This window comes from Ictidomys tridecemlineatus, chromosome 11 (genome assembly GCF_052094955.1).
Source record: "Ictidomys tridecemlineatus isolate mIctTri1 chromosome 11, mIctTri1.hap1, whole genome shotgun sequence".
Lineage (NCBI taxonomy): Eukaryota > Metazoa > Chordata > Mammalia > Rodentia > Sciuridae > Ictidomys > Ictidomys tridecemlineatus.
The window spans coordinates 71645733-71671437 of NC_135487.1; the positions used below are offsets into that span (position 1 = coordinate 71645733).

Below are 25705 nucleotides of genomic sequence, written 5' to 3' on the forward strand. Positions count from 1 at the left end.
GACTGTCAATGTTTGAATTGACAAAATTATCAAGAAAGCAAGAAGACCAAAAAAAAAAAAAAAAAGAAAGAAAAAGAAAAAGAAAGAAAGAAAAGAAAGAAAAAAAAAAAGGCTGACCCAGGACAGACTGCCTTTTGTTCTTTTGCAGAAATGTGTGGTTGAAAACCATTAATAGCATTGCCTTGGACACTAGTAAAATTCCTGTAGACTGTTTTATAAAGGTAATGAACTTGTATGTGCCTCACTGAACAGGCCTGCTATTAAATCTTCACTGAGAAATGGGATGAGAATGCTGAGTGTTTTGTGAGCAACGTGAGCTTTGCCCATACATAGTCAGGAGTTTTAACCACTAGCCACCAAATTATGATTTTGCTAAGTGAAATAAAATAGAATACAACCTGGTATACCCTCCATACCATCAATTTTTAACCTATCTTATTTTTTAAGATTTCCCTTGTTAGGAGTAGATTTGGGGGAAAAAAGTAAAGAAGAAATCTCAAATGACAAATGTCCAGCCTTGACAACCCAATCACAAACAAATTAAATGTCCATCTCTGTCACAGCTGGAAACCTCCACCTGGCCTGAGGGAAATCCTCCATGTTGTTGAGAGCAAATGTACGGGAGGCTAATCAAAATCTAATGAATCCCTCAGGAAAACAGATTCCTTAGTCCACATCAATAAGAATCATACTCAGTTTAGGGGGGGTGGGTGGGTATCTACCAGTTGTTTTCTGAGAGAGCAATTGTTTTGTAAATAACAGAACTGGACACCCCCAGGAAGACATTTCAGCTAAGTCTATTATCCAAATCTATGTCTTCACTCACCAAAATGTCAAGGTGATGCATCTGTCGATCTACCTCGGAATACATTTTATTACTGACATGTTAGGGAGTGAAAAGACCAGATGAAGGAAAGTTAGGCAAGGCAAAGGAAAGAGAGGTAATTTTTGAATTCCAAACAAAGCTGCCCATAACCATTTTGTCCGATCAGCTCTGCCAGTTTCTTTTGAATTTTCCAAAAGGATGAAAAAGAGAAAAACAAAAGAGAGCTCCGATAAGGCTGAGTTTGGAACATTAATTTAACCAGAAGTACACAAGGGACATGAGAAGGGCAAAGAAACAAGAAAAATGCACCAAGAGAATTATCATCAGCAGGAATCACATTTGTCCTGAATCCTGATTCTTTTCAGGGCTGCTTATAGTTTTTATTTTCAAAAAAGAAGAAAAGCCTTCATAACTATCTCAGACATTGCTCGTGGGCCTCCTAGGTTCCAGGCACTTGAAACACATTACATCTCATGATTGAGGGATTCCTTATCATCCCCATTTTATAGATGAGGAAAAAGCTTCCTAGATGTCAGACCTCACCTAAGGCCAACCACAGAGCTAACAGAGGACAAACCAAAATTCCAGCCCAAAGCCTCAACTGTTTTTATCTCACCACAAGCAAATCCTCTTCCTTTCTCTCCCTTTCTGGTCTCTCCACAGTTGCCTCCCATGGGAAATTCCTATTGTTTGCAGTTTCAAATTTAAGGCAAATTAAAAGCTGCCTCATACTAAAAACATCCCTACTACAAACCATGTAATCAGCAAGACAGGTAAAATCACTTGGCTCTGTTACTCTGCAGATTATATAATTAGTAAAACAAAGTGGGGCAAAGACGCGTGTATGCAAACAGGAGATTAGGCCTCTGCTTCTCTGATGTATATTCAGCCTTCGCACAGGGACTGATTGTTCTCATCTTTCTTGGAAGATGGATGAGTGCTGGCTTCCAACCTCAGATTAAGGTTTACTGTCCCTGGCAGGGCTCAGATGGAATGAGGTGGCATCCATATGGTTTCAGTTGCCTCCACACACACAGGAACAAATACCTACCAAACACTCTAATTAAAGTATATACATTAGCACTGAAAATTGTAAGGAATTTCAGAGGATCCGAGATATATAGATATAGATATAGATATAGATATAGATATAGATATAGATATAGATATAGATATATAGATATATATATCTGACAACACATTCATTCATGTTACTATCTAAAAGTTACTATCTAAAAGTTTCATTTGCTCCCTTGAGAATTTACAACTGAAATGTCATTTTATTATGGTCCATTCTGATAGCATGATTTGAAGCAGGTGGAGACATCTCTGAAAAAAGCAAAAACACTAGAAATCTAACTTTGGATTAAAATGATGAATGTCTCATTTGTTTTTGTTTTTGGTTTGGGTTTTTTTGGGGGGGGGAGCGGGAGTGTAATCTTTTTGAGAACTGTATTAAGTATTTTTGGTAAGAGCCATTTTAGTGTCCACACACTAGGCCCCTAAGTAAAATGTAATGTCACTGAGTGTGTCAACATAGCCTGAGAGCAAGAGTCCAGCTATTGGAATCAGAAATGCCATAGCTTTGGATTTTAGCTTCTCTTCCTTTTAGTTTTTGACTTATAGTATATTATTTAAATTCCCTGAGTCTCCATTTCCTCATGTGTAAAGCAAGATCAATGCGTGTTTCACAGGGTCATTAAGGGATTCGAACAGCTAAGATATATAAATCAATGGAATGCGTTGGCACATAGCAGGGTCAAGACTGTTCTGCTCTCTGTTCATTCTTTCTAGATGCCAGTAAGAGATTCACTGTCTGTATTTCAACAAGTGCTTTTTGTGCTTCTCCTAGGTAACTAGACACAAGACTAAAGTCCTAAGAACAAAAATGAATATGTTATTATCTTATTCTTAAAAGATTTAGAGGTTGGTGGAGGAGTTATTTATATACTTACACACAGAATTGTTTATCTTAGGCACAATGTGATAAGTAAAGCTAATAGCTAATGTTATTGAGCATTTTCACGGTGCCAAATACTGTTTTATACCACTCAGCTTGATAACTATGACCCTACTACTATGGAAAGTACAACTAAAGTGCTGTGAAAGCTCAGATAAAGAAGTTACAAACAAAGAAAATCATGAAGGCACTTCTATTTAAATATTTGTAATATTTAAATCAGGTTTTAAAGGATGATAGGCCTTTAGCAGCCTCAAACTGTTAATGGTTCAAGAAGCAGATTCCAGGTGGAAGGCATAGGAGAAAATGTAAAGATCATGCTAGTCCAGTATGTTCAGAAAACACCAATATCCCAGGACCCAGAGGTGACACCGGAAAGATAAGCTGGAGATAAATGGCTGAGACCACAGAGGCCATGCTGAGGATGGTAAATCATTCCCCATGGGAGGACCTGTGAATTCCCAGGCAGTTCTAAGTTTTTGAGTAGATGGGGCAGATTAGAGAGGGGACTAATGTGATATAGAGGGTCCAATTCTGGGCCTAGAAGTTAAGATCAAAACCTTCATATGTTCGTATGTACATATGTTCACTGCTGTCTCTGCCAGCAACCAAGTAAATACAGATCTTTCCAGAACTATGGGTTCATAGAGCAGGAAATACAAGATTCGACCTAAACCTGTGGCTGCCACCATCTTCCAGAAAGTCAGACTCCTGACAGCTGAAACTATGGGTTGAAGGGTAAACCTCTTTAAAATTCAATGGACTACGAAAAAGTTGTTGGATAGAATTTAGAAACCAAAGAACAAGTATAAGCCAAATCTAGCGGTGGGAAAATGCATACTGGAATCTTTCATGAATCTGGGCCTTTCATAGCTATATCTCACACTAGGGAAATGCCAATCACCAGTAAAGCAGCACCTCCTACATGGAGGCTTGATAGCCTTTCATTTTGTGTTTGCTCTGGGTGCAAGGGCAACGGGTACTGTTTGCATGTCTAATGCTTCTCAGCATCTCAAGAAAAGGATGTTTCTTCTCCTGCTTGTTTCTTGAGCTCCTACTCAGAATGGGGGACACAGAGGATGCAGCATTACTCAGTAAATTTTTAATTATTTTATCAATTAATTCAAAGCAGAAGACAATAATAGGCTAACCCAGACTTCAGCAGGTTCTAGTCATATGAATCTATGTGAGAACCATTTCTTTAGCATTTTAGATATGGGGATGAGGTAAATATGGAGCTTAGGTGCTTTCTAGGCCATCTCTGCATGTCTAAAGATGGGTCCCTGGGGGAGGCTGTGTCCCCATCCCAAGCCCTATCGTATTTGTGTGAGACAGCACAAGACACAACAGAATCTTTTCTCCCATATAGATATTTGTTCCACTCTTGATTGCCTTCTAAGCATGGATTACTGGCATTTGTACGAATAGGTCTACCCTAAATGGATAAATGCCTGATGTGGCAATATATATGATTTATATATCTTTTGGGACAGACAGGCCTATACAGCAGACTAGAAATTATAAAAACTTCATCTTCCTCTGTGAGTCTCCTATCAGTCTCCATTTGGATCCCTCTTGTCTGGTCTTTCCCTATTTTCCCCTTTTATTTAGGCCTGTCCCCCTCTGCACAGGGCCCCAGCTCTTTCCTGTTAGACTCGGGGATGGGCTTTCAGTCAAATGGTTCCATCTAGTTTTCTCTTTAGTGAAGCGGTGAATGTATGGCTCTTGCACTCTCACGGTAACAGATGATAAAGAAAAACAACTATTCCTGATCCAATTCAAAATTAAATATTAAATATGTAAAAGGCAAATATATTTTTCATTTGATTGCATATTAGAGCAGAACTCTGTTGCTATGCTTACACAGTCTTTCTGCTTTCTTCATGTTTTCCAAAGAATGTCTTCTGTCCCCAATGGTAGCTATGAGCCAGGAATCCAGAGAGAATGGTTATAGCTCTGGCCCAAAAAAAGAGGTATAGGAAAAAATTGTGTCTTAGTACAAAATTAGGAAGACATAGATCTTCTTGATGTGGGGATTTTTCATATTTAAAAATTGCACATACGTTTAACCAAAAGTGCTCAATGATGACACTAACCTCAGCCAGCTGGGACTTAATAATGCTGACATGCTGTAGTTGAAAACATGAGTTCCAATACTGCCTTAATGTTCATGAAAGGAAACAAATTATTCTTAATATAATCTGGAGGCCAAAAAGAAAAAAGGCTGGCATACAGAGGACTTTGGACAAATTATGTTCCATGAAACATTACTGGCATGGTTTTTAATGTTGCACTTACTAGTTCCTTTGTAGATCTTTTTTTTTTAATTTAGTTCCACTTTAAAAATAATGAAACAAGAGAAAATGGAGTTAAATAACTGAAAAGATCTGGATCAGGCATAAAGCAGTATTTCATGGTCAAATTTGAAGGGCCTGCTTTAAAGATTAAGATGAGGACAAGGGGTAATCATGGAGAAAGAAAATTTCTGGTTTCTAAACTCTCACATCTTATTGTGTGACATAAACTGAGGACTGATCATGAAAAAATACAGAAGGAAAGGAGTTCCTTAAACTTGTAGACCTCTGTGCAATCCATTCCCACAACTTCCAGTGTCTTTCCTATGTGACAAACTGCTGTTCATCCCCTGAAACCCAGATCCAATGTGACCTTCCTTAGGAAGCCTTCCTTGCCCCCATCCCAATTGACGTCAATCCTGCCCTTCTCTGATCACTGTCTACTGCGTACATAGTTCTGTTACTGTGCTTATTATATAAAATGGTATTTATTTGTTCACATGTCAGCTTCCCTGCGAGAAATATTAATTTCTGAAAAGGAAACTAATGTCTTATTGATCTTTGAGGAAATTGAGTGTCTGAAACATAGCAGGCACCTTCTTCACTTTGTGGAACTGAGGAAATAAGGACTAAGCTTGCAAAATTGCTAAGGAGACCTTCTTGGAACACATTTTGCACATCCTGAAAAGTCAGATAAGGTTCAGTCTGCAGAACCCTCGCCCTTCTTGCATAATTTCTTTTACTCTCTTGATTTCAGCTGTTTTTCTTATGATTACCAAATCTACATCTCCAGCCCTGAACTTTTGTTCAAAGAGTTCTAGATTCACATCATAAACTGCCTGCTTAAACATTTCCATATGAATAGCCCTTGAATAACTCAAATTTGTTAGATACCCAAGGCTCTGCTGCCACAAATTTGCCCTTCTTGCTGTGTTCTCTCTTTTAGTTCCTTGCTTCATCATCATCCTCGTATGAATCAGCTTTGCGCCCCATTCTTCATCACCCACTTTATTTTTTCAGTTGCCAAGTTCTTTTGGTCTGCCTGCCCACTGTCTTTTGCTTAGCTCTTCTCTTTTCAACTTCCTCTGAATTAGTTCAAGCTCTCCATATATTTCTCCTGACCAGTGCAATAAACTAAGAGACTTCCTGCTTCCAGCCTTTTTAACCTAGCTCCCATTATGCTGCAAATTACTTTCCTAAAACAAAGACATATTTATGTCAGTTTCCTGTTCAAAAACATCACTGATGACTCCCCACTGATGCAATTCCTCTTTCTGGCATGCCAAGCCCTTCACAGTCTTTCCTTTTCCTACACATCCATCATTTTCTTCTACTACTCCTTGTGGTGCATGCTCCAAACACAAACCTTCTAGCCGTATCTATCAACTCCCAAACACCCCTTGTACTGCCCTGTCCCCAAGGTCTCTTCCCAGTTGTTCCATCTAGAAGGTCCAACCCTCTCATTTCTCTCTCTTTTTCCATCTATCAGTGCCTTATTCATCCTTGAAGACCAATGGTTCCTAACCTGTTTCACAGGTCTCCAAAAGGTTCAGACACAAAAAATTAAGGGAGTTGTGAATTTGGGTGACACAAAAATTGCATCTTCACTTTTACCTTGGGACTGAAATGTAGCACTTCCTTCTGTCATGAACAAAGGCAACAGACTACAGAAATATTAGAAGTGTTTGTCACATAAGTCACAGACATATCTGTACCACATTATATTCCCTACCTCCTTCAATTATCACGTATGCTCTTTACTACTTCAAAATTACAATAGTTATTAGACCTGAAACTGAAAATTTATTCATTTAATGCCTTAATAAAGAAATGTACTTATTACTATGTCACATTTTTTCTTGATGTTTTAATAACTGTTTCAACACAACTGGTTCCCATTATAATCCTTTATTTTTATTTTATACACTTAATACATTATTCTAAGAATAGGCAAATAGTTACAATAAAGGTTAAGGATGCGTGCCTAGGTTTATCGTAAACTCCACCCTGGGAAGTTTTCCCAGACCATACCACTCCACCCCACACAGGACAAATTAATATCTCCCTCAACCTTGAGGTTTCAACTAGTTGAAACCCCTCCTGAGGCACTCATCACCCTGCCTTTCTTGTAGTTATTTATTAGTCATTTACTAGGTTTTGAGGTCCTGAGGATAGGAACATTTATTTCCTGTTTTTGAGTCTCCCGCGGTACTGTGTTCACGGTAGTCATAAACCTGAGTTGTGCTGGTCACATTCCTTTTGAGGGACATTTTAGGTTGATGGAATTCAAATTGAGCAAATAGATACGTTGCTGGTATATTTCCGTCTCTGAACGGAGCTTGTCAATTTGTAACCTGAACTGAACTGTTCTGTCCTCACAATATTTGTGTCTTGAGTTAAAGGTGGGGGACACATGGGCAAGGACAGAAAAGGTGAGTTTAGAAATCTTCCTTTGGTGATCTAGACATGTACTGATGATTCATGGATGGATGTAGATAGGTGGATAGTAAATTATAAAGTTCTGTTTATAGCTGTATCACACAAAGAACAGTTTAAATGAGCTAGATTCAAATATTCACAAGATAACAAGAAAACATTTGGAATACTGACCATTCAACAGCCATAGGCACTTCAGAGTCACAAGAATATTTGGGGAAGGATGATTTTTTATTGTTACTTGCCATTACATAGTATAGGTCTTTGTGCAAAGATATAAACTAATTCCTCCCAATGAAGGTATTTCATATTCCTTGATACCCAAATCCATAACTTTAATGGTGTGGCTTAAGGGAATAATGTAGCATAACATGGGCATAAACACTCATCTCTGAACTATTAACCAACATTGATAAAAATCAATGCCAGTTCATACCCTTTTTATAATGGGCCTTGAGATATGACAATTGAGGGAAACAGAAGTAGCAAATAACAAAGAAGGTATAAAAATCCTTCAAAAGAGTTCAATGCAATATAAAGATAAATATCACAAATTCATGTTCATCCAAGTAATTAGGAAGTCAGTCATTCTTTCATTTTTTTTACTACTAAAGACCCTAAAAATAACAATGACCCCATACTATCTGATAGGAATATCAGTTTGCATGGTAGTTTCTCATAATTCATAGTTTTCAGTGATTTGTAAAAGCTCCTGGCTCTCTCCTTCTCCAGCATTGGTCATTTTGGTGTTCCCAGATCACTCTTCTTTTTAATGACAAGCAAGGAAACTGCTAATATTAGTAATAAAAATAATGAACACCCATACATGTATAATGCTCTGTGGTTTTCAATGTTTTAACTGCTAATATATCAGCTTAATTCTGATAAGAACTCTGTAAGGAAAATAGGAATTCTACCAAATACATAGATAAAGGAACCAAAACTCACAGACAGTAAGTAATGGGCCAAGTTCCCACAGTTTGACTAAAGTATTCGAAACATGCGTTCAGGCCTACTAAGACCAAATTCAGTTCTCTCTGTTCTATTATACCCAGGAAAGAGTTAAAGATCAAATATCTACATTTGGGTGATTTCTGAGTCTAATTTCAGCTCCTTATCAATCATTGGGGTTAAGGAAGTGATTTACCAAGGGTATGCAGTGGACACTTGATCATTCATTCATTTATTATACAGCAGATCATTCTTTAGTACCTCATCTTCGCCAAGAAGATAAAATTGAGTAATAGGTCTAATTGTCAATAAGCACTTAGGATATTAACATTATAAGAAAATGACTTAAGTTGGTATATTTTTTAAGTGTTTGGAATAGTTTTCAAAACATGTTCAGCAGGACAACGATGTTTTTAGTCATTAGCTTCTTCCGGTACCCGTCTTGACTGCAGGACGTAGAGGGTGAAGAAGTAGAGGGTAGAAGAGAATACCATGTGGAAAATAAAAGATACTGATGGTGAATGCTGAGATGTACCAACCAGGTGCCACTTCACTGTAATGTCATGCTCCCTCCCAAAGAGCAGCCTACATCCAATGATTGCCCTATGTATGAATGCAAAGCTAGCCACAGCATGGAACCAACTGTGACAGACCATCCCAGTCCCTCACTGCAGAATGATTGAACAACTCTGTTTTCCCTGTCAGTCAGAGATGTTAATCCCAAATGTTTTGTACAAAACAGAAGATTCTTTAATGCAATTGTGGAGTTGAATCGCCTTATTTTGATAGTCTTCTCACTGGTGGTAGATAGAGCATGGATAGCCCCTGGCATGTAATTAGTGACATAACTATTAAAATATCCACCACTAGAGAACTGATGATAACCCAGTGGAAGGATATGACTGGCGAGGGTAATATTTCATGCACTTGAGTAATACAGGAGAAATGGTAAATGTAAGGACAGTGGAGGTTGTTGGGGGTGGGGGGCGTGGTCAATGCTTTTGAAAAAAGATAATGAAAGGCTCAGGGTGAGTAATCAGCAATTAAAGGTTAACTACCAGAGACAGAGCATCTTTGCAGCATATAAAGAGATTATTTCCTACAGCTAGAAAATAGGAAAAGCTGAGGACCAGGACCAAGATTTTATTACATAAGTAGCAGAGCTCAGAAAAGGTCGAATCCTCACTGCTGTAGGTCTGCTCTACCAAGGCCAGGACTTTAATTGGGAAGTAATAGAACCCTGAAATACAGAATGACATATCTTCAAAAAATTGTGAATCACCAGGTTGTATTGCACTCTCTGAACTTGCAGGAAGGACCCACTTCTCCATGTGAAAATCTAGCACACCCTCTTCCTGTGCTTGAAGAAGGTACTAATTCCCCTGCCTTGCAAGACAACATAGAAACCTACACCCCATGTCTCCCTTGTTACACAACATTATCTAGTACCAAGTCACAATAAAACATAACCGAAGTTGTCCTGAACCTACTGAAAAGTAAATGTTGATACCTGGAAGGAACTACAGGATCTGGCCAATGTGAACTAGCAGGCAACAAAAAAACTATATGTGGTCTAGATTCTGAGAGTCCCTGATCAAGGGAGATGGAACATGAAGTTGGATAAAAAAAGAACTTTTGGATTTGGGAGCTTTCCGTTGGGATTACGCATCCTAGCAAGTACTCTGAAAAAAACATGTTTATGTACTTCAAGGATGATTTTTTAAAATTTTTTTGAATACTAAAAATGCCACAATTGTCATGGCAGACAGGAGAAGAAGGATTAAAAGGCTTAGAAAAAATGGGTGTGCTAGAGCATATATTCTAAGTAAGCATGAAAAAACGCCAGCTGAATCTGACCTCCTGGAATACCAACAGGAACTGATTTACCAAAACAATAAGAAACACAGTGGCTCTTGGTACAGCAGTGACTGTCCTCTGTAGGTGGGGCTGACAGTAAGAAATCCTAGAATAAAACTCAACCCTTTTTTTGGCAGACAGAACGATTAGGATCCTATAATGATAGAGACCAAATAGCAGAACATAGTCATCTGAAGTCAAGTGGATACAACAGTGAGATTGGCACGGCAGGCAGAAAGTCTGATCCACAGAAAACTATGGCAATGATTAACAGAACTTAGCATCCCTAGGGGAAAGACAGATGGGTAAGCAAGAAGAGTATGTCCGATCTATGTAACCAAGAGAAATTAGAGGGCTGAGGTTGTAGCTCAATGATTGAGTTACTTGCCTAGCATGTTTGAAGCCCTGGGCTTGATACCCCAGCACCACCATCACCCCTCAAAAAAAGAGATATATAATCAGAGGGATGAGGGCATATAAAAAGTTACAATTCCTTGCCCAGTTTCTGGACCTGAGTCAATTTTCTGACCCAAACTAACCGACTAAAGGAGGTGCTAGGCCCCCAGGAGGAAGGTGCCCACAACACCACAGCAAGCATGCATGTAATTGTTAGTTTAAAATGAATGTCCCCTCAAAGGCATGTATCATAATATGGCATACAGAGACCAGATCATGTTGCCAGGTTGCAGATTCCACATTGCTCCCCTCTCCATTTCAATGATATATAACTGCACCAAAATATTAAGACGACTAATTACATTGGAACCATTATAAAAAGCTTAACAATCTGATGTGAAGATAAACTCTATAAATATTAAAAGGCTTATAATATTAGTAAAAATATTGGGGTCCAGTGGTCTTAGATCATTCTAGGATATTCTCTTAAAATAAAGAAATTATTGCATCTCCCACCTCTTACAACAACAACAACAACAAAATAGTCAAATGTCTTGCAAGTTCTTTAACTTTTGGAGGAAGCATGGTCCACATTTGGGAATATTGCTCTGACCCATATTCTAGAAAACATGAAAGGCTGCCATCTCTGAGGGCAGCCAAGATCCAGATCTGCAGCAGGTCCAGACGCAAGCCATTCTGCCCTATGTTGGGCCATAGGACACAACAGACCCCGTGAGTTCACTGGCATTATTGGGGGAAAAAGATATCATATGGCTTTTTGGGTCACCCCCAATATGAGAATCATAATGAAGCAAATGTATACCATCAGCAGTGGAAAATTAAGATACCTTCAAAACACATAGCTCTTGGCATGCTCCAAGGCCTTGGTAAAAATGGAGTCCCTGGCCACAGGGCAGCAAGTAACTGCTGTCAGGACTGCCCATCATGGCCTGGGTTCTGTCCGGCTTCATCAAGATCAGCTTCAGCAGTGGGGGCTGTGGTTTATCCCGCTAACCTTTTCCTTGAACATTTTCATCCAGATGAGAAGCCCACGAAAACACTGAAGGAACTGATCCTCCACCTTTTACAGGGCAAGCTGATCTGAACAGCACAAGCAGTGGACTTTGTTAGCTATTTTAGTGGGCTTGCCAGATCATCCTTTCAATTCAGGCCAGAACATTCATTCCTCAGCCTTCGATAGTGATGGACAGTTCACAGTTAATTGTTCCTCCAGATATTGCCCTCAGCTAAAGAAAGTCACTTCCCCAATATCCTGGTCGCTTCCCAAGGCCACTTGCAGGCAACCAATGCTCAATACAGGGGTAGAAAGGCTAACAGTCCTTAGCCAGAGGCCATTTTAGTTCTAGAGCTCCTGAGGGCAGGTGGGGGTCTCTGTTGTGGAAAAAAAAAAAACTCAACCCAAATATTCATTCTGCCCCATTCTGTATTCTTCACTCCCTACAGGTGTTGATCCAAGAACCACTCCCCAGTAAACTTTCTATATCTAATCTCAGAATTTTCTTTCCAGGAAATCGGACCTGTAACAGCTGTACTTAGAGTGAGCAATGATATATTTTCTTTAACAGCAAAGGCTTTTATAACACAAGAGTTAAGAAGAGTTTCGAAAAACAAAACTCACACAGCTACCCTAATGCTCAACCCACAATTTAAGAATTTAAACTTTTCAACTGTCCAAGTGAAAAACTCAAAGCAAAACATTAAAAGTCACTAGACCATATAAATACCTATACTCTATATCTTTGCCACTCTTTATTTAAGCAGCTGTTTCAATACTTTGTAAATATATTTTCCCATTCTATGAAATCAACATTACTGTTACATTTTCACATCATTCTTCTTTCATGGAATGATAAAAATTCATTGCCTACTATTCCATTCAGGCTTTATGCCTTTTTACTGAGAAATATTTACAAATTCTTAAAACTCCACTTTGCCAATATTACAAATCTACTGCTTTATATGCTTAGTATAGTAGAAAAACTACTGAACCAGTAATATAGACTCCTTAGTTCTATTTTTTTCATGACTTTGTATAGTTCATTCTATCTATTCATTTAATAAATACCACTCAGTGCTGGGTATGTTTCAGAATTTGTACTTGACTCTGAGTATAAAGTGAATAAGGTAGGCAGCCCCAATCCTCATGAAGCTTAGAGTCTAATGGTGACAGTAGACATTAAATAAGTAATGACACAAATGATTATTTTAATTATAACTATGATACATGTTCTGAAAAAAGCCAAGGTGTTTTGAGAGTATATAACAGCATGCAATCCCTTTGTCTAAGATACCTGGATTCTTGGAGGAACCATATTTAAGTGGAGACCCAAAGAACTGGGTGAATCTCAAGGTGGAAGAGAGAGAAAGAGACTTATAAATCTGACATAACGTTCCTATGTTCATGTGTGAATACACCACCAGTGAAACTCCACATCATGTACAGACAAAAGAACAACATCCTAATTATAATAAATTATGCTCCATATATGTATACATGTCAAAATATATTCTGCTGTCATGAATATCTAAAATGAACAAATAATAATAAATAAATTTTAAAAAAAATAGAGACTTATAAGCAGTAGGACTTCTATACTTGAAAATTCTAACAAAGGAAGAAGCTTACTGGTTTCATGGAACTAAAAGGCTACACAGCAAGAAGAGAGAGGTAACACAGGAGATGAGGCAGAAAGCCAGATCACACAGGGCTCTGTGCGCTGGAGTGATAGTTTTCAACTTTATCCTAGTTGCAATCAGAAACCCTTTCAGGACTTTCAGCAGGGAAAGGACACGATCAGGTTTCCCCATGGGCAAAATGGCCACAATACCACTTGCCTGCTTACTGTAACAAGGACTAAGAAGATCCAATGAGATTATGAATGTGAATGTTCTTTATAATATATGAAGTGTACTGCAACAAAAGACATTATTATAGCCAACTATATCAGGAAGTGAATTAGATGGTTCATTTCACCACTCAGGTAAAACTCAGCAGCATAATTCATCTTCTGGCCAAAAAAATAAATAAAATGAGTTCCTTAAAAGACATTCTTAAAATATATTCTCTGAATCCCAATTGCAATTGCAAACTCTCTCATTTTAAAGCCAGCTACTGTCCCGAGTTAGTGAGAACACTGAAAAATTTTTTATTTAAATGTTTAAGCCACACCCTTGCATTCCACACTTTAGAGTATCATGTGTCATTACACTGTATCATAATTTTGTGACAAAAGGAAAAACCATATTTACAAAAAAAGTAGTTAACTTGCACAAATAATCATTTTTATGAGGATTGCATTATTTTATCATAATTAAGAGAAAGGGGGTCTCTAAAATTCTTTTGGCACTTACAAAAATAATACAAACACTAAGAAAAAAAATTTAACTGGGAAACCTGTGGCTGATGAACCAATAAAACCACATAGTTGGGCAGAAGGGAAGTGAGGGGAGGGGAGAGGGTGTAGGTATGGGAATGATGGTAGAATGAGATGGACATTATTACCCTATGTACATGTGTGATTACACTACCAGTGTGACTCTGCATTGTGTACAACCAGAGGAATGAGAAATTGTGTTCCATCTGTGTACAATGTGTCAAAATGCATTCTGCTGTCATGTATAACAAATTAGAACAGATTTTTAAAAAGAACGATAGCAAAAAAAGAATCTTCACTTTTTACTGAGCATCTACCATGCACCAGACTTTGTGTTAAATATTTTACCTGGATTGCCTCATTGATGCCTCACATGCATCCTGTTGAATTCAAGTTGGCTAAACTCAGCAACCATAGAGTCACACTTATTTGGTTGCTAATATTTATTGTAAGAAACACCTATCTCTAGCACCCACCCCCATACACACATAGTTTAGTCTAAAAACATGTTGCTAATCATGCAAAGTTTATCTATGGAAAATTTCATTTCCAAGTTCCATTGGCTCAATTATTCAGAACAGGAATAAATAGGTATAAGTCACTTACAGACACACTTACTCCTCTTTAGTTTACTTGTGTGCAACTGGCATCCAGAAGAAAGTTTTGGAAGTAAAAATGGTCAAATGCTTCTCCTAAAGGGAAAAAAAGTTAATGTTTATTAAGTACTTTTCATGTGATACGTGCTTCATATACTTTATCTCATTTAGTTCTTAAACACTTAAGAAATTCGTATTAGTACCCTAATTTTACAAGTGATAAAACTGAAGCCCAGGTTCAAGGTCACACAGCCATCGCTTCAAACTATGTCTTTCTGATTCCAAAGCCCACACTGTAACTAACCTGACCTGCCTAGGTCAAAAAGAAAGCTTGGAGCAACAGAAAAGTATAGTTATGCTTTCCATACACTAATGCCAATGCAATGTATGGCACAGACGAGAGGACAGGTATAACAGAGCTTTGAGCTGCATGAGGGAGAGGGGGAATAAATGCCTTCCTTAGTGTTTCTGTCTTAGCCCTTCGAAGGTTGTTTCAAAATATAGAACACTTGGGGTGAAGGGGACTCATAACACCGGAGAAAACATGTCATGTCCTTTTGTCTTTAGTCCCTTGTGCAAATGGTCTCAGTCACTACTTTCTTTTGAAACACAGGAAATATCCCCATCTTGTGGGATTTTTAGGATATCACTGCTATAGACCCCTTTCACCATCTTACAATTTTGCAACCACAGTCTTCATTGCCTAATGGAAAAGTCCATTGTCTGTGTCCCAGTTGCTTGAATGCTAAAGAACAAAGGACTTACATTTTACAGATCTGGAAGATTCCATCACATTTGCTTTTCTGAAAAAGAGAATACTATCCAATTCCCCCCCCCCATATATGCCGTATCACTTGAGGACAAGAAGCAGGTCTTATTTATCTCTGTATCCCCAGTACTAAGACAGTAATTGACATGTAGTAGATGCCATATTTAATTAATTTGCTAATAAATTTTATGTATTTGTATTGAGCCATACTTTCAAATAAAAGCTAGTTGAGCATGGCAGGGCAATATTGTATACTCCAAAATTTAAAGAATCTTTAAAGCACATTTTGTCCAACTAACTCTAATTTTTTTTAATTTACATTTTTTTAATTTCATGTAACAATTTGTGGGTAATCTAGTTTCCTTGTGGATATAGGAAATATCCAATGAAATTAATTTCATTTAAAATGAATCTAAGCTTCTAACATTCAGGAACTTGTATAATTCCAGTATCAGGTTATAAAGTGTAGACCTGGCTTCCCTGAATGATATGTCAGCTCTTCACTATCTGTCCATCATCAGATGACAGGTGCATGTCTTCTCAAAGTGCTACCTCACCTTTATTTCAATTCTTTCTCATTTTTGTTCAAGTACAGAAAGAGGTGCTATATTTCATTCATTCGTTGTCCTGTCATCATATTCTCAACAAGTCATTTGGAGAGCCAGACTGCACTTGGTACTGCTGTATGTATTTCAACAATGTGATTCTCCTTTCTAATGACTGTACAATATTTAAAAATTATCATAGAAGAGATTATCGTGATATAATGATAAAAGGGGGAGCTGTTTCTGGGGAAAAGAGACTCCAAAAGTGAATTAAAAGTTTCTTGAGAACAAAATAGAAAGCAATTATGACAATGAGGATTTGTACAAGCAGTACAATTTCAAAGTAAAAATGCAATGTTGAATATTAACCCCAAATATTAATGTCCTTCTAATTATTAACAAATGATCTTGAAAGCAAGCAATGTCAAGTTATTGCTTCGAAGCTGTTAATGATAAGCTATGGGACATCTTAAAATTGAAATGATGTTTTAGATCACAATTCCGGGAATGTGTACTAGCATTGAGATAATGGTTAGAAAAATGCAGGAATAAAGGGTACCATGATCTGTGCCCTACCTGAAAAACTAGTAAACAATACTTATCTTAATCATTCTGATAGATGTATATTTAGTAACATATACAATATGTAGTACACAAGGTATATAATATATCTCTGCTAATAATAAACACACAACTTAAAAATTGACTTCGAGGTCTTGTTCTAAAACTTTAGTATAAAATACTTTTGAAAGACTGGAGAACTTACTGCCACACAGGAATACTTATTGAAACATGCATTTTTAACACCAGGGCAGAGCAGACAACTTCGATTAGGAAAGCTAGAGGATATTTCATTTGATTCCTCTAAAAGATGAAAAGGCAAGAAAGAAAAAGGATGAAACAATTTCAGATACTTTCAATGCATTTATCAAATCAGAATGAACTGCTTTTGACTGTGGATATAATAAGTCAGAAGAAATTCACTAACCAAAAGGCAAGAACTTCTTTTCTACTGTGACTAATTCAACTTAATGAAATTATTTTAAAAAAACTACACATATGAGCTATAAGAAGAAAAGAGAAGATGATAGAAAGGCAAGCAACAGCTAGTATATTTCATAAGAAGACAATAGCCACAATTTTGAACCGATTAATGTTAGAATTTCTGCCTGACCTTGAATTTGACAAAACTCAATATAAAGGCCAAGCTTATAAAAAGACTTCAATTATAAGAGGTTATCTAAAGAGCGCTTAAGCTGGTTTTCAAGATGAAATACTAACTGAAGTTTGTATTTATTTTGTAAACAACCATGTTAACCTTGCTATTTACACTGCCAATGACATCTTCCCAGGACTGTAGAATCCCTGTGCTATAAATCTTCACTAGATAAGCAGCTCATTCCTTGTCTCTCAAAGTGTAGTAGGAAGTTGTGCCAGGAAAATAATACAGAAATGAATCAAATGCAATACTGTATATTACAAAACAAAATGCATTATAGCACATGCCATATTCTTCATAATCATCCTTTATCCATTAGAAACAAAACTGGTATCACAGTAACCAACACTTACCTCCAAGAATGGTTTTAAGGACTAATAAAAGATAATAGTAGTATTAATACCTCTTGCCTGGGTTAATTGTTTTGTAGTTTATAAACTTCTTTGGCCAGCACTCTATCAGTTATTCTTGCCCCATGAGACAGGTAGCACTTCTGAGATCTACAGAGGTGACCTGATTTGCCCAAGGTTATGAGACTAATAAGAGGCAAACTTAGTACTCAAACAGTGTAGCTTTTTTTCTGGACAAATGAAATATTTCTCTGAAGTTATTGCTCATTTTCAGGGATATGAGATTGTAATAAAGAATATTGCAATATCAACATGTGTAATATTTTAATTGATCTAATATAAATAAACAGAAAGTCACAATTCTTTCATTATTTAATATTTCTTCGAATGAACTTCTACAGATATAAGGTTTTAATCAAGAAATACTACATAAAATTACTTATATATTAGAAGTTTTTCCAGCAAACACAATCAAGAGGTCAGCAAAAGTATGACACTATTAAAATATAATAAATACCTTAAAAGTTTCACTTTGTTTTAAAACATGTACATCTACATTTTTTTCAGTGATCTTTTTAAAAAATGAAATACTTTTGTTTGAGAATGGGCCCAGTAATTGTTATCCTAAATATCTGCCTTATAACAATCCCATCTGTAATTTACATTCATGTTCCAGCTTGAATTTATTAAATTTGAAGTTAGAATTTAACTAACCAAGGAGAAACTGCCTAATCTCAAAGAATTACCCTTGGAAAATATGTTAACAAAAAAGAGAAAGACAGAAACTTTACAGTGCAGAAATCCAGTAGATTTTCACCAGGCGATAAGATCACCAGTAGCAGCATATATCAACACTATGAAGCCTTTGGAATGATGCGTTGCAATTGGCAGAATATCTATCACTGTGTTGGTATTTTTTGCCCAACATGCATAACCTCATACCAATCTGACAAGACACTTGATAAACCCACATTAAAGGACATCCTATAAAAGTTAATAGAATAAAAGTGTCAAGGTCATGAAAGACAAAAAAAGAAAAAAAATAGAATAAAAGTGTCAAGGTCATGAAAGACAAAAAAAAAAAAAAAAAGCTAAGAATGGAAAAGATGAAAGAAATAACAGCCAAAAAAATGCATTATGGGATTTTGAGTTGGATACTGGAACAGAAAAAGGAAGTAAGCAGACAAACTGATGAAATTTAAATAATGCCTATAGTTTAGATAATAAGTATTGTACCAATGTTAATTTCCTGATTTTGTTAATTGTATTGTGATTATATAAGACTAACACATTAATGGAACCTGGTGAAGGACATATAAGAACTCTATGTGCTATTTTTATAAATTTTGTTAGTCTTAAAAATTAGTCCAAAATTTAAAAATTAAGAACAAAACACCTGCAAAGCAACCTGATTGTAAACCAGTGTGAAAAATAAAAAAGAAGCAAAGAGTAGGAATAAGCATGTTGTAAAAAGAAAAAAAGAAATGAATGGCCAGTAGCAAGTATACAGAAAGATATTTCAACTCAGAAGTAAATTAAAGAAGTGCAAACTAAAACAATGAGACATTTTTGTCTTCAAATTGGCACACTTGTTTGCTGTATACTAGTCTGTGAGACAGCATATGAGGAGAAAGGCTCAGAAAACCATTGCAAAAGGGAATGTAAATTGGCATAAGCCTCTTTGAAAGAAATTTTAAAAGCTCAAATTCTTATGCTTAGGACCAGCATTTCCACTTTAAGAATTTAATTTGAAGAAATAAATGAGTCAAGAATAGAAAAGATGGGCTGGGGATGTGGCTCAAGCGGTAGCGCGCTCGCCTGGCATGCGTGCGGCCCGGGTTCGATCCTCAGCGCCACATACAAACAAAGATGTTGTGTCCGCCGAGAACTAAAAAATAAATATTAAAATTCTCTCTCTCTCTCTCTCTCTAAAAAAAAAAAAAAAAAAAGGAAAGGTTTATATTATTGAATAGAAAAGATGTTTATTAGTGTTATTATAGTCATGAACACTCTCAAACAATTTAAATGTTCGTCAATAGGGAAAGATTATGATGTGACCATCAAATGAAACATTATGCAATAATTTTAAAATACTATATAAATATATATTCATTGTTATACATATATACACATGATTATTGTGTGAAATAGTATTACAAAAGAACATTTATGGAAAATGTCAATTTAGCAAAATTTATAGTATTAAACAATTTACCATATTAAACATTTATAGTATTAAACACATAATTATGTCATTGAAGATGTGGGAAATATATATATTTCTGGTTTATTTTCATTTTATTTTTTACTCTTTATACCTTCTATATGGGCTCAAATTAACATGTATTAACTTTGCAATAAAATTTTTAAACTTCATGCCCCGTCCAAACTACGTTTGCTTTTCAGGGATCTCCAAATGTGTGAAGGCCACAAGCTCCATTCTAGGAAGGGATTGGGCTGTGACTGTAGTTTCAGGAACTGCCACTAGGTGGTACACTGCTTCTCCGGCAGTTGTTCAAGACATTTTAAGCTAGCTACACCGTGCAAAAGGGCTGTGACCCCAGAGAAAATAACAATCCCAGATTTTTTTAATGTGAAAAATGTTTTTGCCTTCCCACAAATCACTAATAATTTAATGCCCAATTTCTCCATTGTCTTACAGTAGTCACTCAAGAAATATTTGCTGGGCAAACAAGACATAATTAAAAATACAAATGGCAGAAGCATGAAAAATTGAACAGCTTCACATCATTTTGTCATATTTCTAAACAGAGTTAAACTGGTTTCATGGGGGATGTAATATGATATTTTGCATTGTAAATCAAAAAACAAAAAGAAGAAGGTCAGCATTTCCCAAATGTATTTGAATACCCTACCTAAAAAAGACATCTTTGAAGGAATGACATTCCAAGAAATGTGATTTGAAAAATCCTGTCCTCAACACCTGTCCATTTTATTTAATATGATCACCCTAGACTCACCTCCAACTGAAGTTCCAACCTTCTTCACTCCTTATTATGGACTTCATCCTTACTATCTTCATATTCACCAATGCTATCAAGTCTCAAGTTAGCACTTGCTATTATGTTGCCAGCCAGGTGTTGAAGTCTGTCAACAAACTGTACTTAGAGCACTTCTCCCTGAGTGTTGTCTTACTGCAGATGTGAAGTAGATACCTTTCCATGTACATCTGATTCTACTCGGAATTAAACCCAATTTAAAGGCAGAAACATGCCTACTCTCCAGCCACTAGTTCATGTGAGATAATGGAATCTCATTTCCCTAGAATGTCTATTAAATAGAGCTGAGTGAGTTAATTTGCCACTCATCACAGCAAACTTTGAAAATGTTCTCATTATCTAAAGAAAAGAAAGTCAACCAGAAAGACAAGCATTCTTTTTGATACATAGACATAGTCATTGCTACTCAGAAATGATCTAAAAAAGCAATTACCATTGTCTAGATACCTGTTTGTCTTTTCTCCTAGAGTGTGAGCCCCTTGGGAAAAGGGAATAAATGTAGGCTTTTAATAAGAATTTAAATCATAAACAAAGTAATAAATGAATAAATGAGTGAATAGAGCAATATGTGAGTTACTGTATACTAGAGGAGCATCTTAGTTGTTTAAAACCTTACATTAATATATTCTAGTATAAAAATTACTTCTTCACTCACTCAAAAAAAGTTTGTTAAGTAGATATTATATTTCAGATGCTGTGCTAAGGATACAAAATTAAATAAGAAATAACCCTGTCTTTAAGAAGTAGAGCATAGCAGATAAAAATAATTTACATTTATCCAATGCTTCTTCAAATACTTTCATACTTGATATGTATAATAATGCAAAGCAATTGATATCCTCCCCATCTACTTTTTAAATTCTTAAAGAGAAAAGGCTATTCTGAACTTTCTTTTTACACTTTCCCTATTTCAATCTGTGTTTAACCATGTGTTTTACTAATTGGTTTATTATGTAGATTCTCATATGTTTTGTACTTTGCTCAAATGGAAACACTCTTTCTACTCAACATTGTAATATTGCCTTGTACATGTAAGTCTGAACCTTCATGGATTTGATATTTGAATGAATGGTGTGAGATAAGGATCCAATTTCACATTTATACATTCAGGTAACCATTGGTACCCTATTGAAAAACTGATCTCTTTTGAAACAATTTGCAGTGTAATCTCAATCATAAATAATATTTCCATTTTATATTTTCTTTTTCCTTCTTTGGCCATTTATATAGCCTTGCATATAATTTCAAACCATCTAAATAAGTAGGGCTTTCTAATAAATTCTGAATTTCTGATAAGGAAGTCCTACTGTGTATTACTTCTCAGGAATATCTTGTTTATTCTTAACTATTTGCTCTTGCATATAAATGTAAAAATCAGTTTGTTATATCTCCTTTTACATGTCATCGAACTGAACCTTAAAATTGTTCATAGTTAAATCTGATGAAGCCAAAGTTTGAATTCATGCCTTCTAACTCCAAATCCAGGGATCCTTCTATGTAGCACTCAGCAGGAAATAAGTACTCTTTAATATGCCCATCAAAAGATAAACTCATACAGCTTCTTCAGAATGTATTAAGGAACGAACTCATGAGAAGACTCACCAAAACATTATTTTCTTTAAGGAGTTCTATGGGCCTATGCTGAGATAGTTTAATGCATAATTATGTCAAGACTGTGAGATGGTTACTCACCTCCATTCATTCTCCCATTGTTTCTCACTAACAAAACCTTTATTTTGGGAGGAGAGAGAGATGGGGGAAATTGCCCAACTAATAAAACTAAACTTTTTAGCCTTCCATATGTCAAGGAAATGTAAGCTCATGTTTAGAGGCAGGAAAACAGACAATTCCTTAATGAGGGAGGAAGCAGGCTCAACTGGCATACCCTGTGTACCCCCTGTCCTTTGTCCTTTCTCCTTCATGCATCCTAAAGTGCTGATATAATGGCAAGTATTGCAGTAGCCACTTGCATTTGACCACAAGGGAAAGGCCAAGAGGAACTGCAAAGCTCTTAGAGACATCATATCCTTGAACTTCTATACTACCCACGGCTTCCTCTAGAAATGTTGCTTCATGCAAGAAAAATAAACCCTTGTCTGACTCAAGCCATTGTTATTTGGGTTTTCTATTATATGCAGCCAAATTTAATTTGTATTTGATAAAACAGTAATAAAATGAGACAATTGCTCTGAAATTATATCTGCTTACAGTTATCTCTTCACATAGAATCGATTACAGAACTTTAGGGCTTCAACTCAAGCATTAAGTCAAAGTTCTTTCCCAGAGTACAAAGTAGGCTCCACTTGAAGGTACTCTTCATATTTATGCTCAAGTGGGTTAGCCCCCTGTTGCAGTTAGAATATATGCCCCTTGTAAACCTCCACTGTTACCCTCCTTCAATTTCCCCCTGCTGGTTTGATGCATATGATTTTACTTTTATAAGCACATATCAACATTTTTGAATACCTTTTAAATAATTCATCAACTCTTAAAGATAGGCAGAATGGTAGAAATGATTAGTCCAACTTCCCTCACAATACACACCAACACAGTTGTATGCCATTCTATAGACACTAACTTTCTGGTGAAGCATTATGCTATAGGTTGTAAAGGATTCAGAGATTAAGATATAGCCCTTGTTCTGAAATTGCTTATAGTCAAGTAACTGAGACTGGGATTCAAACACTTGGAACAGGAGATTGAGTGCCAAGGTCAATGGAAACTTGTTCATTTCTACCAGCTGCCAGGAGCCCAGAAAACATTTTGTTCATCTCAGATGCTGGAGAGCATCTATATTCTCAACTTTAGATGTAAGAACTGTTGTTCTTTTTTATCTCGTTCATCTTAGTTTGCTTAACCCATTAAACCTGCCGCAGTCTGGTGCTGATAATGCCAAGGTCGAGGGTTCATTCCACACAGGCCACCACATGCCACAGTCTGGCTGGGCACACCACAAAGCCTTGTAGGTGCAAACAGCAACTCTTTATTCCCAAACTCTCACCAGCACTCTACACACACTTCTCTGGAACACACTCCCTCTACTGTGCTCTGCACGCCAATTCTCCCGGAACCCCGCGAGAACTCAACAGGAACTCCAAAGTAACGGTCCAGAGGCAGCAAGATCCACCCTAATCCCAGCAGGATCCACCCTGATCCTGGAGCTGCCCTATCCCCCACCCCCCCAGGATCCACCCTAGTCCTGGAGCCGCCCTAATCCCGAGCAGGGTCACCTTTCAACCATTCCCTCTAGCAAAATGCCAGGCGTCATTCCAACTAAACTGTGGCTCTCAACATCACCTGTAAGTCCCCAATTCCTTTTGAGAAAAAAAAAGTATAGCCTAATTTATGTGATACAGTATAAAGATCATTCATTTTGGAATTACAAATATTGATTCCAAAACTCATTAGCTATGTGATATTTGCAAGTCAGTTGACCTCTTTGAACAACTCATTTCCCCCCTGAGGCTATAGCTGCTTGCCATGAAGAATTTCTGTGAAGATCAAATGATAAAAACATACATGAATTCAACAGAAACAATTCACCACATGCCTATTGTGAACAAGGACTAGTCTAGCCACAGCGAACAAAAGAAAGCACTCTCTGCCCTCATGCCCTAAGTAAAAGAAGACATATGAAATTCTATCAATAGCACTAGGAATAAACATGAAATTGGGGTATATAATTTTCATTATAATTGAAAACAAGGAATTAGAGTGCAAGGGTACCTTTTTTCATAAGATTGCTGGGAAGGACTACCATTCAAGTTGAGTCCTAAATGAACTGAGAGATGACCATGCAGATATCTGGAGAAAAACTTGTAAAGGCACAAAAAAGGCCAAGGTCTAGAGGCTAGGCCATGTTTGGCACATCAAGCACCCAGTAGATATATAGGACATAGTGGTTCCTTTGCAGTGTCGGTATTTCCAGCTGCATCTCCTCTTCATCTCCTTTATTTCCAACTCAATGGACTATGCTTCAAACTCTGTCTTCTAGATGCCATACCATAAGCTAGCTCATTCTCTCTCTCTCTCTCTCTCTCTCTCTCTCTCTCTGTGTGTGTGTGTGTGTGTGTGTGTGTCTCTCTCTCTCCTCTCTCTCTCTCTCCTCTTTCTTTTTACTTAAACACGGGTTCTCTCCACAAAGGCTTAAAGTGGCCTCTTTTTTTTTTAAGTTAACACATATTGAGAGCTACATAACATCAAGCACTGCACTGATCACATCACACTTAATACTCACAAAACTCCTAAGATATAGTTTGTTAGAATTCTCCAAATATGAAACCAGCTTCAAAAGTTAATGTGGTCAAGTTCACATTGCTAAGGAGAGGCTGATTGGGAACTGAATCCAAGTCCCCTCCTATTTATGTACCTCAAGTTAATCATTATTTTATGGTACTTCCTTGTCAACTGAAGATGTACCCTGAAAATCTATTGATGAAAGTCTCCTTCAGGGAAAATCAATCTTCCTAAAGGAATGACTCCCAATCTCAACCTTCCAGAATTTCTAGGGTGCTCACATTGAGTCATTTGCTCAACATTTATTGAGCACCAATTATGTGCAAGAATTCTTTCTACAAAGTTCTATGGATGAAGCAAACAACTAAGCAGGACCCTGCCCCAGTTGAAAGACTATAAATCTCATTCACTTGTATATTTCAACAGCAAAGAGTTCCATATAAATAGAATAGGAAATTAATTAGAAATAAGTTAGTACTACGGGAGTATCTCAATTGCAAACAGAAGTTGAAACTCCTCCCTAAAAGAGCCTTCTTCTGTCATAATCAGGTCCTATTTACTATTCCCCAGACAATTCTCTCAATACTATATTTTCAAGTATAAGAATTAAAGGACCAAACATGTTCTTCATTATTTGAGAGTTTCCATATATATGCACTTTTACTACTTGGAGTTTGAGAGGCTGCAAACTAAATTTCATAAACCATAAAAACTTACAATGCTATTAACTTACAGTGAACTTACTCCTTCATTTCCTGCCTCCTTCACCCATATTGGAATTAGCTTTTCTTTTCCACTTTCTTTTATGCACACTAGGCTCTGTGTGCCTGTGTGGGTGAGTGACTAGCAAGCACC

General features: G+C 36.8%; 1 long non-coding RNA gene across 1 annotated transcript in view; it reads right to left on the bottom strand.

Moving 5' to 3' along the window:
• LOC120890823 (uncharacterized) overlaps positions 1–25705 on the bottom strand; it is a 185320-nt gene that overhangs the window by 93203 nt on the left and 66412 nt on the right. The window contains exon 2 of the long non-coding RNA XR_005735279.2: positions 14722–14807. This is a non-coding gene — a long non-coding RNA (uncharacterized LOC120890823). The remainder of the gene's footprint in view (positions 1–14721; positions 14808–25705) is intronic.